The following is a 12673-nucleotide window of genomic DNA, read 5'->3' as shown; positions in this document are numbered from 1 at the left end:
TTGGCTTTGGACATGAAGCAGGGAGAGTTGGCTCCCCTGTCCCACTGCCTTTAGCAAAATCCGTATTTTGGGTACAAGTAACCTCATACCACTGCCTCACTCCCTTTTGGAGACACTGTGTGTGTAGCTTGGCTGGTAAATAGATGCTTTCACCTGCTAAAAAGCTTCCTGTCTTGGGGATAACAGAACCATGAAAGATAATCTGAGAGATGTCTGAAAGTGCCACAGACCTTTTTAAATAGCTCAGACAGTGGTGTGACCCCAGGCACACGATGGTTTTAACCTCTTGCCTTTTCTTTTTGTTTTGTTTTTCCCTTTCATTTTTTTTAATAAGAGTCCCAACTGGAGGCTGAAAGTTTGTTATTGTTCACAAAGAGCCCAGAGCCCGTGGTTCTGTCTCCTAACTACCACCAGCACAGAAATCACAGTGGCAGGAATGCAATTCACAGCGAAGGGCAGGGAAAGCTTGAGAAATAACTGTGTCAGGTTTGTGGTGGGGAGGGAGAATCAGCAAGATAATGGAGTGTGTGGAGGCGGCAGGGCACAGCAGTGCAGGGCTGCAGTCGATGAGACAAGAGAACACTCTCTTGGCAGCCTCCTGAGGAAGCTGCTCTCATTTTCAGGCACTGCTGGAGACTGGGGTTATTGTAATTCAGTATGTGTAAAGCATCTGGAGGGGTACTGGGTAAGGGTCTCCTCACTCCAGGCTTTATTCACGTGAGACTGCTCTGTTGGGCTCAGCAGCTCACCCTGTGCACAGAATTCATCTCTGCAGCCAGGCTGGAGTCTGAGGTGGGCACTGAACAAAGGACATTTCCCAAACTGGGCAACAAAAGTGGTGAACAACAAGAGACCTGCAGCACAGCTAATGTCTGCGGAAAGGACAAAGCTGACCTTGTCATATTCATCTCAAAGCCTGAGGAAAAAATCTCAGAATACTCATAGGAGTCATTTGTCCTCCACAGGTCTTTTCCTGGCTCTTTGTAGATAGAAGGTAGCTTAAATTTATAAGCCTTAATTTAAATGTAAATACTCCTGTTATTCATGAAAATGACCTGTCCCATTTTGAAAACTTAAAACAGTCATATCAGTCTTCTATGACAATGAGCCCCACAGTTCATTTCTCCTTGATTAATTGCTGGCTTTGCTCTGTGGAGTGGAAAAGTAACCAAGACTGTGCTCCAGGAGCAGCAATAACTGCCCTCACAGGCAGCAGTGAAAAAGAATATTCCCATCACGCTGCAACTGGCAGGTGGTGGAATTTAAAACCCATTAAGCTGTGTTACAAGTTAGTGAATTGAGCTTCACTGGAGGCACAGGGGCTGGCATGAATGAATTCCCTCAAAATCCTGAAGGTAAGAAATTTAGGGTTGTTCTTACCTCAGGAGGGGGATGTCACAATCTGGGGGTTGTGGCAGTGGCAACATGAAGAAAATGAGAGCACAGAGAGCAGAGAGCTGCCTCTCAACGGGGAAAGAGTCATGTGAGAGAGGAGAAATGGGAGCTGAGGGGACTGGGTGCTGAACTGCTGCTCTGGACACAATTACAGCACTGCTGGGAAGGGATTGTGATTTACAGAGCCACTTAGAGTCCCCTAGCCCAAAAGATCTGACAATAGGAGGTTACCTATTCCTCTTCATGTCAGGTAACATCGTTTATGCCATTTCCACTTGTTTTACAAGCCTTGATGTGTGCTGAATGGTGCAAGCTTCCAAGAACAGCAGCACAAATCACCACCCCAGAGATCCTGAAGGCAGCCACGTCACAAGGCATCACAGACGGAGGCTATGGGCTTCCACTGAGGGGAAATTAATTATCTCCTGTATTTCCTTCCTACTCTAATCCTTTTCAGACAAAGAAAACTGGCCAGGGCTTTGGCTGGACTTTTCCTCTAGCTCTTCCCTGGTGCATGGGTCTGAGGATAGATGGAATAGAGAAGCTGCAGCAATTCAGTCACCACAGACTTAAAGAGGCCAGAACATAAAGACATAAGAACTTCCATGTTCACTCAGACCAATGTGCCATTTAGGCTGGGACTCGGTCCCTCTGGGGATCAGTAAAACTTAATTTGGGAAAGAGCACTGGAAACAGCAGAGTTGGATTGCCAGTTGTTCCTTGCTCCTACCTCCTTGCTTCTGGCAGTCAGAAGATATTCCTGATTCAGAGACCACATTTAAATGCATTAAATGACCTCGCTGGTGGCCCCAACTCCCCACAGGAGTCACAGGACTCCTTCTGTGGTTTATGTTCACCAGGGTCAGACCATGGATTACTCCACTAACATGATGGATTGAAGAGCTCATAACCCGTTATTCACAATAGAACCCCTTTGTCTGTGTGGGTTCCTCTTCTCTGCTTGTCTGCCCACTTCCCAAGGGCTGGATGTGGAGGCATTTCCTCAAAACTGCACCCCCTCCTGTCCTTTGGGAGCTGCAAGGTGAAGGAACAGAAAAATCCTGGATCTGGACAGCAGGAAACTGCTCGCCCATGGGCTGTGGGAGCAAGCTGGGAGGAGTGCTTGGTGCTGCGTCCTGGAGTCACACAGTTCATGCAGAAATTTCATTTCTGGCTGTGACTGATAGCAGATTTTGGGCAGGAAATACCTGCCTGAAATAGAGCAAGCAGGTCAGAGAGGCACATTCAGGGGTTGTGTGGCACCCTGAGTGAAGGAGGGGGTGGAAGGAAAAGGATTTCCTTGAGGAGAGAACAGAAGGACAGACAGTTTCTGACGTGGAGGGAGAAGATATTGCCACTGGAGGCATCTTGGCTCTGGAAGTGAAAGGGTTCATTGGTTCCTCATGATTTCTGAAGAACCAGAGCTTTCCCTGCTGAATGGTATCCAGAACCTCCCCCTGACAGGGCAGGAGTTTCTGATGAGGGCCTGATGCACGGGAGTCCTGCTGTGGGCTTGCACAGAGATGCCCTCATGTTTTCATGTCCTCATGACCCAGACAATTGGTTTAGGAATCAGGAGCATGAATACTGTTCTGCTCTATCCTTCCAGCTGGAGGGAACGCTGAAGTAAGAAACAGGAAGAGCAGCAGATCATCAATACCTGCCGCCAAGCACGGTGCTACCAGGAGAATTTTGTGGTTTTGTCATCACGGGTTGGTTTATGTGACACCAAACCTGTTTCAAAGGCTGATGATGTGAGGCTTTGGGTAGAGGAGTGTAGCAAGTGACAGCACACTCTCATGGGACACCGAGTTATGAAGTGCCTTGTTTTATATTTACAGGAATTTGGGGCCAACAGTACTGGAGCTTGTGCAGAGAAGGGTAAAAGAGCTGGGGGAGGGTCGGGAGCAGAAGTTTGATGAGGAGCAGCTGAGGAGCTGAGGGTGTTTAGTCTGCAGAAAAGGAGGCTCAGGGGGGACCTTCTCACTCTCTAGAACTCCTGACAGGAGGGGGCAGCCAGGTGGGGGTCAGGCTCTGCTCCCAGGAAACAAGGGACAGGACCAGAGGAAATGGCCTCAAGTTGCACCAGGAGAGGTTTAAATTGGATATTAGGGAAAATTTCTTCACTGCAGGGGTGATCAGGCATTGGACAGGCTGCCCAGGGCAGTGATTGAGTCACCATCCCTGGAAATGTTCAAAAAACAATCAGATGTGGCACTTGGGGACAGGGTTTAGTGGTGGACCTGGCAGTGCTGGGGCAATGGTTGGACTTGATGATCTTAGAGGTCTATTCCAGCCTCAGTGATTCTCTGGGTCTATAGGAAAATGTGTGTATTCCAGTGAATCCAGAGTCCCAGAGCCCATCTCTGGCTGCGCTGGCCAAACTAGATGAGATAATCTGGGATCTGGGATGAGCCTCCCTCTCACCACACACACAGAGCACTCGGCTCAGCTCTGCAGCAGGCTGGACATGAAGAAGCAATTAAGGTGAAAGCCAACATGCTTCTCCTTGGCCTTCCTAATGAATAAATCAAGAGCCAGGTGTATTGTGAGAAATTCCCCACAACAACCCCTTTATCTGATCTGAGAACAGACCATGCTGTTCCCTGACTCGATCTCCTACCACCGACATCCTGAACTGCCTCGTGTGCAGGGTGTCAGAGCTGGGCTTCCACCAAGGAAAACAGCAGCAAAGGGGGAAAAAAGTGAAATTCTCCAGCAGCTGACTGCAGCCTGGGTCAGGGGTGGGCAGAAAGAGCTTCTGGTTGTTGGTAGAGAGAGGACATCCTGCTAATTATTTCCACGAAATGACCTTAATTGTGTGATTCGACAGAGAAAGCAGAGAAATAGAAACCCCATTCTTTTGACTTGCGAAATTGTGAGATCTGGAAAAGCAGAAAGAAAATCACATCAACTCTTTCTGTAGAGGTGGCCTCACTGATTCAGAAATGGACGTCTATAAATAGCACTGGTAAAACTCGAAGTAGATTTCTGTTGATTTATTGGGTTTTTTCTCACTCTATCTATACAGTGGTATTTTTCCTCTGGGATGCACAGAGCTACTGTTTTCTGATTCATAACATGAGGCAAACAATTAACATTAACAATCATAATAATGTGCCAGTGTGGTTGAAAGCTTGCTGAATTAGCTGAATCATCTGCATAGAAATAATTGCAAATGAAAACTTTATTAAAGAAGCGTAGAAACCTTCTATTAATTCATGTAGTATTCCATTAATAATGATGTTTAATTAGGACTGCTGTCCCAAAGTCTCTGTGAAAACAGTTGGTAGGAGAAACAGGAGTGCACTTTGCTAGAGCCCTTCCCATTCTGTGACTGGAACACGCCAGAAGGAGAATCATGGACAACACCTAAAAAATTATTTCCCCTCTTTAGTCTTTTCTAGGGCAGGCAAAGCACGTGGACAAACCCATAAATGGCACAGAGTGGGAAGAATACCTAACAGCAAGTTATTTCCCAGCCTCTGTGCCTGTCAGGGCCTATTTGCTTTCACCCACATGGAAGCCTCCCCTGAGGTCCCCACGGTTTTCCCCCATGCTCAATCAGTGCACATATTCTGGAATTCCTAATGCTTCCAGATGGGAACAGCAGCTGGAGAGGCTGGCAGGAAAAATCAGTTTCTTGGTGGCAGTTACCTGAGGGAATGTAAATATTCCCACAGGAAAAGCAAGGGGCAGTTGCAAGGGAAGAATAAAAGCTGGGAAGGAAGTGACATCTTTATCACGAGGACAGGAGTGAAATACTCAGGTGAAGAGGCGAAGCAGCAGTTTCCATGAGTATTTAGGATGTGCAGAGACCCTAAAAATAAACCCACTGTGGAACCATCTGTGCATCTGTCTTTCCCAAAATTTCACTCTCCTGCCTTCAAGCCAGTTTTTAATCCCAGGACATGGAGCATCCTGCCTGCTTTAGATGCAAAGGCTTTCAGCACTAATGCTCCTGGGGTGGGAAGGATGCAGCCAACACAACACTTGACAGGCAGGGCAGCCCCTGACTGGCTGTGCTCACTGCTTAATCAAGGGATAACTGAAACCCAGCCCCTGAATACTCCAAGAACACAGCTTCAACCTTGACTGTGCCATCAAGTCTTGCACCGGAGGAAATTCCCGTTATTTTCACAGGAATGATAAAGATGACTTCGTTTAGTGGAGCTTGTGATTGTGGCTGAAAAAAAAGGTTTAGGACTCTGCTCTAATTTGCTTCGCTGAACGGTGGTCAGATATCAGTAATTTTTGTACAAAGAGAAAACAGGGATGCAAAGTATCTTTTTGAGCAGAAAACACCTTGCAGCTCAGGTTTTCTGACACGGGTTGTAGTTATCAGTCCACACGGTGGAAGGGTGAGTGTTTTCCATGGAGAGTGACCACTGCAGCTGGATTGCACAAATCGAGGAAGGACTTCAGAAGACTGACATTGAGAGCTCAGAGTAGTTGATCTGGCTTACAACTACTGTTTGGGAAATATGAGTGCACATCATGTCCTCATTCACAATCCCCTTGTGGGATTATACAAAAAAAAAAAAAAAAAATCTGAAACAAAATTAATTTAAATCACCAGCTAGAGAATTCAAAGGTTATGCCTTTTTTTTTTTTTCTTTTAATACAATTACACAATTAGCAAAGTTGATTACATTATCTACATTTGCAGATACTGTGGGGATAAACCAAGGAGGAAAGTCTGAGTTGCTGATGCTGCTGTTCACACTCTCCTTGGCCTCATTTACACCAAGATATGGTGTGAAATATTTAATTATTTTGGAGCGTTTGGCCAGGAATTCAGGAAAGATTGGAAACCTTCCAAATAATCATTCCTGTGCTTGGTCTAAATTGCTCGGCCTCATGGTGCTCACTGGGCAGTAGGTTATGTGACCAGTGGCTCAGTCTGGGTACCTCCCCAGGGAAGCTCCATTCCCATAATAGGCAGAGGCAGCCCAGATGCTGCCAGGAGTGTCCATGGCCCATTTAGGGGTGACAGAAACTTTCACCTCTCCCATGTCTTGTGTATTAGCTGACAGAGCAATGTGAAGCAGCAGAATTCACAGAACCATGGAATCATTTAGGTTGGAAAAGACCTCCAAGATCATCAAGTCTAACCATTGACCCAGCACCACTAAACCCTGTCCCCAAGGGCCACATCCACGTGCCTTTTGACATTCCAGGAATGGTGACTCCACCATTGTCCTGGGCAGCCTGTTCCAATGCCTGACCACTCTTTCTGGGAAGAATTTTTCCCTAATACCCAATCTAAACCTCCCCTGACACAACTTGAGGCAGTTTCCTGTTGTCCTGTCCCTGTTCCCTGGGAGCAGAGCCCGACCCCCCCGGCTGCCCCCTCCTGTCAGGGAGTTGTGCAGAGCCACAAGGTCCCCCCTGAGCCTCCTTTGCTCCAGGCTGAGCCCCTTTCCCAGCTCCCTCGGCTGCTGCTGGTGCTCCAGATCCTTCCCCAGCTCTGTTCCCTTCCCTGGACATGCTTCAGCACCTAAATCATCTCTTAGATTAGATAGAAGAGAAGGTTCCTGAGTGCTGAACAACTACTGTGGCGTTAGTGAGGGACCTGCATGTGCAATTCCAGGGATGAAAATTGAAATGGAACCATTTAGCACTTGAACAGCTGCAGGTGCATCTGCAGTTCATAACTCTAAACATCACCTTGAAAGCATATTCTCTGATTTTTCTTCCCAGAGATGGCTCAGGAAGTAGTTTTTTTCAATCAAATTGCATTCCTGAGCATGATTCATATATAAACTGCAAAGACCCAACTTTGCTTTCCTCCCTTCTCTGAAATCTTGGAAAAGTTGCAAAGTTTTCTCCACTGTTCCCAAAACCATTCCATCATCATCAGAAATAGAACACAGACAAGTTTTAGCTTGTCAGTCAACATAGATCTAAATCTTCTAAGAGCAGTTCTATAATCAGAATTCAAACAAGTTCGTGTCCATCTCCAAAGATTCACAGCCAAAATCTTGGCAGCAACAGAAATACACCAGCACTAACATATTTCTAGCACAGGACAAGAGTGGCCTCCAAATCTCAGGTCAAGAAAGGAACTGAGTAAAAGCATTTTATAAATTCCTGATACTCCAGTTTAACTCCAACTTAAATTTCTTCCTCTACCACATTGCTTCAGGACCCCTCTGCTCTGTGGGCTGGAAGTCATCCTTTCATATTCACTGACAAATCTGTCTGTAGAACACCTATATCCATTTCTTCTTACATTGACACCGTCCTTGTTTGTAAGCAGCTCTTCAGTTTCCAATGTTTATCCAGTGGTGATGTATTGATAGGCAGCAACAACTCTCCTCAGTGGCTCTCATTGTGAGAGGTTACAATACCACGATTTCAGATGCAGCTTATGAAACCTTTCACATTTTAAGAACAGAGCTCTCCAGGCACACTTTTAATTACTGGTATTATTCCAGGAGCTCATGAGGGCTCTGCTCTCCATTTTTTTTGTGTGGGGTAGGCTCTATACAAAGAGTCTAAAGAACAAGTCCTACAGATGTGAGATGAAGAGGCGGCGAGTAAAGGCAGTGGGAAGCAAAGACAATGGCCTGAGGTTAATCAATAGGAGAAGTGTTTCTGGCCTTTATCAGAGTTCATCAGATGAGACGCTTCACAGGGATTCAGGCAGTACAGGCACTTCAGATGTTTTGTATTCGAAGATGGCCCTCTCATTGGATTCGCTCTTATTTACAGAGCTCCATCATTTTCATTCCTGCCTTTCTCTGTGGACTTTACTGTGGACTATGACAGGGTGGGACAGAGCTGTCTTCAAACCTGCAGCCACTGCACCCACCCTGCCCCAGGAGTTATGGGGAATTTTAAAACTGCCACATGCCTGAGTCATTAATGAAGGCTCTGCTATTCCAAGTGGCAGATGGAATAGACTGAACTAGGCTGGGTGGGAAGGCAGGAGATGAGGGGGTGGGGGCATGGAGCATGGAGATGAACTCTGTTAGTTGATGTTCTGACCTGGGACTTGCTCTTTCTTCTTGTTCCACCACAAGAAAGGATCTTGCCTTAGATCTGGAGCCTGCTCTGCTCTAATCACGTCAGAAATCTCATCCTTTTTAAGTGAAAACCAGAACTAATTGCACAGATCTCCTCCCCGATTGAGACATCCTCAGCCTGCAGGTTCTGAGAGGTGTCGGATCACTGCTCTATGAAAGCTGTCCCTTATTGATACTCTACATTTCTCCTGACAGGTTTCTACAGATCATTTAATCAAACTCTTCCATTCTTACTAACAGAGGCCTGCAGCAGCAATCCTGCCAACTGCACACCAGACTGAAGAGTAAGAGGCAATTCAAAGGAGTTTGGAACAGGGGAGGATAAAGGAAAGTAGATAGGAGATGGCTAGGGGGAAAAAAAGGGGGAAAAATGGCTATATTGTTCTAGGAAAAACTGTTTCAGTCTTCTGGGGAGAAATAATATGTGGGATTTAGGAAATCTGTATGTAATCATAAGAAAGAACAGGGACACTGCCTCAAGCCTATGAGAAAAAACAATTCAGATGCTTTACTGGGGAAATAGAGCTAAATTTAAGGGCAACAGGAAAGCAGAATTTCCCTCAAAACCTCAATTTGCTTTCACTGCCACCCTAGCAGTGACAAAAGATGTTATGACAATGTTTGTGGGTTTGGTTGTTTTTAGAGCTGCCTTTATCCAGCAAGGACATGTCACTTTTAATCTCCAGCCTATCTTCCTGTCAGCACCGTCCTTTATTGGATTCAAAACTCAGCAGGGACATAGATGCTTCCCAGAACAAATACCTCTCTTCCCCTACTTCTTCTTTGATAACCACTGCACAAATAAAACTTCATCTGATGGAATCCACTCAGGTCACTGCTGGCCACTGCCAACCTTTGTTTGATAACAAGTCAGGAGTTTTACAAAGGCCTCTTGTTCCACCTCACAGGCTGCTCTAACAGCACAGTGACAAGGGAAAATCCAGGACAAAGCAATTTGGGTTTCTGCATTGTCAGCAACAGCAAAGGAAAAATGTGATTCAAAAGAAGCATTTTAATCCTTTATATATTTTTTTTATTATTGTTATTTTTTTCCTTCAGCTTGATTGGTATTACTGACAGCAGGATTCCTCCTATGGAAAATTTCTGCTTTAGCAGTGTGAGATTGTGATTCAGTGGGACAATGAGGCTGAGTCAGTGGGAGCTGCCTGTGTGCACCTGAGGGAGGAAGAAAACCTTGACTGTTAATGAGAACAAACAGACTCTGAGATTCCCAGCAGTGCAGATCCATTCAACAATGCCAAGTGAAGGGCCCTGAGCAAATCTCTCCAGGTCCTGCACTGGAGATCAATCCACCTCAACAGCACACTTTGTGCACAAATTCTTTCTTTTTCCTTCTTGGTGTATTCCTTTTTGTCTGTGAGTTTGTTTGGTGTTGCATAGTACAGACAGCACAGCTCTCACAATTTTAAGACCACCTACATTTAGACCTTGAGAAATTAAAGTTGACTTCGACCTTTAGGAGCTGCCTTGATGACTCACTGGCATTCAGCCAGTGTGCCAGCAAAAATCAAGTCCTGTCCTTCACTTTTTATTATTTAGGTGCTAAATGAAATGTTTACTGGCTTGTTTGTCATTGCACAGGTTGAGATGTGACAGAACTGGAGAAAACAAGGCTAAAATGGGTCTTCACAGGAAAAAGGGGGCCCTGGCTGAGCTCTCATCCCTTCCCAGATGTGTTGGGGTCTCATGGACACAAATGGCAGATGATTTCATCACCTCCTGCTACGTCTGAGACCTCAAAACAGTTGTGTGATTCCTCAGTGTTAAGGGCAGTAAGGACTTTTCTGCTAAATGGAGGGTAGGTTGTGAACGAAGGATGAAGTTGTTTAAGGAACCGAGGAAAAATGAAGCTGGGGACAAGGTGACAGGATAAATTTGGAATTATAAGGTTTGGATCCAGTTCTCTCCCCTTCCCACTTCAACACAACTGAGGACCAAGCACCCTGGGCTGGGGCAGCACCAGCGATGGTGAAGCTCATCTCCAAAAGCAGAACACCCTCCCGACCAGCTGAGCACCACAGCAACACCTTTTGCCATGGCAGCCAAACATTCCACCTGCTCCTAAAACCCCCAGAGTGCGACATCCCAAAGCTTTCCTAGCAGTTATGTTCCAATAGAGCAGCTGTGCTCCAGCCTCCCCCTTGAGACAGGGCTGCCTTTGGGATCCACCTGCACGGACGGAGCAAAGGAAAATCGAGCAGGTGATGAGGGAGAAGCATAAAAATAAGGAGCGGATGTAAAACTGGAATCTTCCTGGAGGTCTTGTCTGTTTTCACCCTCAGCAGGGACTCATGGAGTGAGGTGGATGGAGAGGGGCAGGAACAAGGAACTGGCAGATCTCTACTTTAGGTCAAGATGAGGAGCTATCAGATTGTATTTTTTTTGGCCAGGAATTACCTAAATTCTCTCCTTTCACCCAATTCCATTGTACCTTCTTCCATCCAAAATGAAACAGGATTTTAAAAGGCCCCAAATAATATAAATTGATTATTTAAACTGATTTGTCCTTGGGGCACTTTATAGAGGTAAGTGTGATGAAGATGTGCATAACCCAGAATCTGGGCAGGGACAACGTGTAATGAAACAGGAATTTGGGCTGCCTTCACTGGAACATCTCTAGAATTTTGGAAAACATGCTGGTTAACTCTGGCTGGACACTGGACATGTTTTGCATGACACAATGGGAATTTGAAAAGATGGACTATCTTAATTCACAGCATATCAAGGGAGTACTTAATTGCCACTACTCAGTTGTTGTTTTTAATGTTGAAGCTGACTGCAAAATCTAAACTTTAAAGTTTAAATAACAGAAGAACAATTTAGAAGAGATCAGCTGAGCCACCTCTGTGTTGGAAGCTGATACATTTATACCATCCCACCTAATTGTTTTTGTGTTATTACTCAAACATTTATAAAAGACTGAGCATAAAAGCAGGGAATATAGTTATTGCAATGAATAATTTGCATTCTTTATTCAGTGCAAATTAATTCAGGTCTCGAAGTACTGTGGGAATTAGCTTCATGTTCACTATGGAGGGCTTGAAATGGAAGTTTAAATTGATGCATCATAAAAGTTCCCATCGAATGTTTTAAAGTGTCTTTCTGTTTCCATTAGCATAGATTATTCTGTTTACAGATGCTGGAGTGCAAGAATATTCCTACTGTTATTAGAAAAGACCTTGTTACGAATGCTCAGAAGACTTAGCTAAGACTTTAGGGATGCTCCACTCCAGTAATTCTTGCACTGAGGTCACTGTCAATCATCCTGCTGCAATCCTGGACAGGGGGAGGATGTCCTCCATCCACAGTTTATCCTCTGCTACTAGGACAAGGTTTTTCTCAAGGATTATCATTGCACAGCACTCAGTGGAGCTGGTTTTAAGTTCAGGTTGAACTCTCCTGGACAACACAGCACAAATAGTACAGAAATGCCAGTCAGGGAATCCAAGAAATAATACAGAATTAACCCACCAGGCCACTCCTATGAAAATATACTCCTGTGATTCAGGCTGTGGACATACAATATATATGATGACTGATACAAATCTTCTTGTTTTCCACTTATTTTCCTTTCCTCCTTTTCCCTGTAGCCCTAACTCTGCTTTCACTGACATCTCCATCTGCCAAACTCCCTTCTGCACCCTGGACCAGGGAAGGGTTTCTATGCAGTCTCCTTGATTTGCATTCATCATCTCAGGAGCACTGCTGGGGATTAAGCTCCATTAACAATGCTCCTCTTTTTATTTAAGAAAACTTCTAAGCCCTTTAATGGAAGAAAAACTGAAATTAGCCCAAAGTAGAATGGAAAGACTTCGTTCTGTCTCCTTTGGTTTAGATCTGGGTTTTAGCTGTCAGGGAATGCAAAACATTACCATGTTCTGCCTTGTGAAAAAACAAAACTTGCCCCCCAAACTTACAGCTTGACACACTCAAATCCTGATTTCCCTAAATGAAGAACACTGTGCTAACCAACACAGTGTTGTTTTTTTTTTTTCTGCATCAATAAATCATGTTCAGTTCTCTCCCTGAACACAAACAGGCTTTAGCTCCTACGCTCAGGAGGAACTCATCCAGCACATTAGTCAGCAAAACCATGGATGTGTTCAGGAATATAAAAGCCACGACCACTTTTCAGGACCATCCACGACTTGGACAGAGCCATGAGAGGGCTTGAGCAGCCCAGAAATTGTCACCCAACCGAGTTAGAAACATGCAAACACATTACT

At 45.1% G+C, this 12673-nt stretch overlaps 1 protein-coding gene across 1 annotated transcript in view; it reads right to left on the bottom strand.

Moving 5' to 3' along the window:
• The window catches only part of CRHR2 (corticotropin releasing hormone receptor 2), a 139308-nt gene that overhangs the window by 42961 nt on the left and 83674 nt on the right, over nucleotides 1–12673 (bottom strand).

The sequence above is a fragment of the Corvus cornix genome, chromosome 2 (genome assembly GCF_000738735.6).
Source record: "Corvus cornix cornix isolate S_Up_H32 chromosome 2, ASM73873v5, whole genome shotgun sequence".
NCBI lineage: Eukaryota > Metazoa > Chordata > Aves > Passeriformes > Corvidae > Corvus > Corvus cornix.
This window is presented reverse-complemented; position numbering and strand designations above follow the sequence as displayed.